This window comes from Montipora foliosa, chromosome 9 (genome assembly GCF_036669935.1).
Source record: "Montipora foliosa isolate CH-2021 chromosome 9, ASM3666993v2, whole genome shotgun sequence".
Taxonomy (NCBI): Eukaryota; Metazoa; Cnidaria; class Anthozoa; order Scleractinia; family Acroporidae; genus Montipora; species Montipora foliosa.
In genome coordinates, this window is record NC_090877.1 from 41,901,443 (window position 1) to 41,903,942 (window position 2,500).

The 2,500-nt window shown below is 39.2% G+C and overlaps 1 protein-coding gene across 1 annotated transcript in view; it reads left to right on the plus strand.

Annotated features, from left to right (window-relative positions):
* LOC137970977 (uncharacterized) overlaps window positions 1-2,500 on the plus strand; it is a 12,426-nt gene that overhangs the window by 8 nt on the left and 9,918 nt on the right. Inside the window, exons 1-2 of the mRNA XM_068817663.1 lie at window positions 1-259; window positions 2,232-2,365. The exon at window positions 1-259 is cut by the window's left edge and continues 8 nt beyond it. The gene's annotated coding sequence lies outside the window, so the exon portion shown is untranslated. The remainder of the gene's footprint in view (window positions 260-2,231; window positions 2,366-2,500) is intronic.

Genomic DNA, 2,500 nt, shown 5'->3' on the forward strand with positions numbered 1-2,500 from the left:
AAAAAGGAATTTCTTTAGTTCCGGTATGTCATGTGGTAATACTTGGCGAGAGCTTTAAAGGAACAAAGGCGAGCGGCTGAAAGAAAAACAATCTGCACGATGTCAATCGTTGACATGAACGATGAGCACCCGTGGCTTCGACAAGCAATTGGTGACTCCGAGCTGCAATCCAGTGATTCATTGGATGTCCTAGAAGTCGATGCGCAAATCAGACAGTTCGAAAATCCAGTGTTCTTGGCTGCAGCCAAGAGAATGTGAGGTAAGGGAGCGAATCTTTTTGTTCTATTATAACTTTTTTAGATCGCGCCCGTGCTGCGAAGGAATGTTTTCATTTGTTCAATTACCATGACCGCACGGTCCACTTCCCTGGGGGTACTCCCAGAAAAATTGGGTAGGGGTGTGCGGCCCGCTTTCCAAAACCCTTACCCTATTTATGACCAAAATCTGCGATTTTCCCTACCTTATTTATGACCTGACCACAAATTTGATACCCTATTTATGACCCTTAAATCAATACCCTGGTGCAGACCTGCCTTATAATCATTTCCCTAGTTCAGACCAATGTTAAAGGAAATGTTTATCTGCTTTTATTAGGTAGCTTATAAGACTGCATGTCAAAGTTTCGAGCTCACAATTCCACAACAAGGATTACATAATGTGCTGTCATAACTACAGAATACATCCTTACCTTATGGTGACTAAGAAGGGGGACATGATAAAGAAGTAGTTTCTTCTAAATAAAAAACGAATTCAAGCCTAGAGTGCAAAAATCAATACCCTATTTATGACCAAAACGGCTGGATAAACCCTACCCTTTGGGGCCGCACATACCTATATAGCCCATATAAGGGAGTAACCCCCCCCCCCCCCCCCCCACTTTCACTGACCTTTGAAATAACTACGCAGTAGGACACGCAACCAAACATGACAATGGGGGATTAGCTCCTCTACCTAATACTCTCTTGTGGCAGCTCACCAACAGTATTTTTTTCGGTAAAAATAACCTTTAAGGACGGTGCCTACTAATTCAAAGGTATTTTGCGCGGTTTCCTGAATATGCGAGAAAAGCAGATCTTAACAAGTGTTATTGAAATCAAAAAAGAAAATTGAGGTTAACCACGCATTTTGAAAAGATAATTAATCAGCAATATTTGTAAAAAGCTGTAAAATACAAAGCAACGTATGGCGTTCTTTGCCAAATTGAAACTTAATTATCTCTGAAAAAAGCATGGTTACCCCCAATTCAAGGGAGTTTTGGGGTTTAATTTCAAAATCCACAGGCAATTGCTTGACTCCCCGATCTTTCTTGTTCCTTTCAACGTTGTCGACTTTACTGTTCTCATCAAATAGAACTGAAGTTGACCAACACTCCAATCAAAAAAATCTTCGAAAGCCAGAGTCATCGATATCTCCCATCTGAGAGGAAAAGATAATTCGAAAAGTCGTAAAATGGACTCTAGAAGAATTGTTTTGACTCGAACAACGAAGCGTCAATTGCTCGACTGGCTGTACTTCGTCATGTTAATAGGTTCTCTCCATTTCACGGACTATACACAACTCATACTGGTAAATAAGCGTAGAATCAACCATTTACCTTTATTTGATCGACAAAACTTCTTGACAAAGGGTAAATCTCCCTTCAAAAACCAGCACAATAAATCTTTGATCGGTCATTCTCACTCTGAAGTCTATACGTTCATCATGAAATTGATCCTGATTACCCAGCATGCACCGTTTTGCCGAAAGGATCTATTCTTTCAAAGTATCAGATTCAAATTTGAAATATTCCTTTTGAAGTTTTCACGAAGGCAGTTAGTTAACTACCAATGAAGTCATATCCTTTAGCGTTGTACGTGGTTCAGCAAACAGTGCACAATCCAATCGTACAATTTATTCATTGTTATATCATTCGATCAAAAATAAAAACAAACAATTAAGAACTATGATATAAGCGATCGATAGACTCCCTTCTTTAGCGATATCCACTCAGATTGTTTTAAGTAAGTTATACAGAAAAATTGCGGGTCAAACCAGGTTAGCAAAGGATCAGCAAAACGGCTCCAAAAATCAAGTCAGCAAATCAAGAGACGTGAAACAGTTCAGAGAGACAGAAGTGTGTTCTCTCAGAAATTACTACGAATCTGTTTGAAGCATTAGATAATCAAACGTCAATCAAATCAAAGGAAATGCCAATTCAACAGAAATTACTCATTCTTCATTTAAATACGTAGGAAGCTGCTGGACAAGTTTTGTTCAAATAAGCATATAGCTTGCCGGACGAAAATATTCTTCAAGACTGGGTATGAGCCAAAAGGACTATAGAGGGTTATAGATCTGGAGGGTGCATGAGTTCGTGTATCGCTGGGTAAGTGCATATTACAGTTCTTTGTTCCCTTGCTATGTTGTAATGTTGAGACTGACTGGATAAATACATGAATACAGGAGCCGCCTTAATTAAACAGTCTAAGTTTCATTTGCATTTCTTGAGGAAGGAAACAGT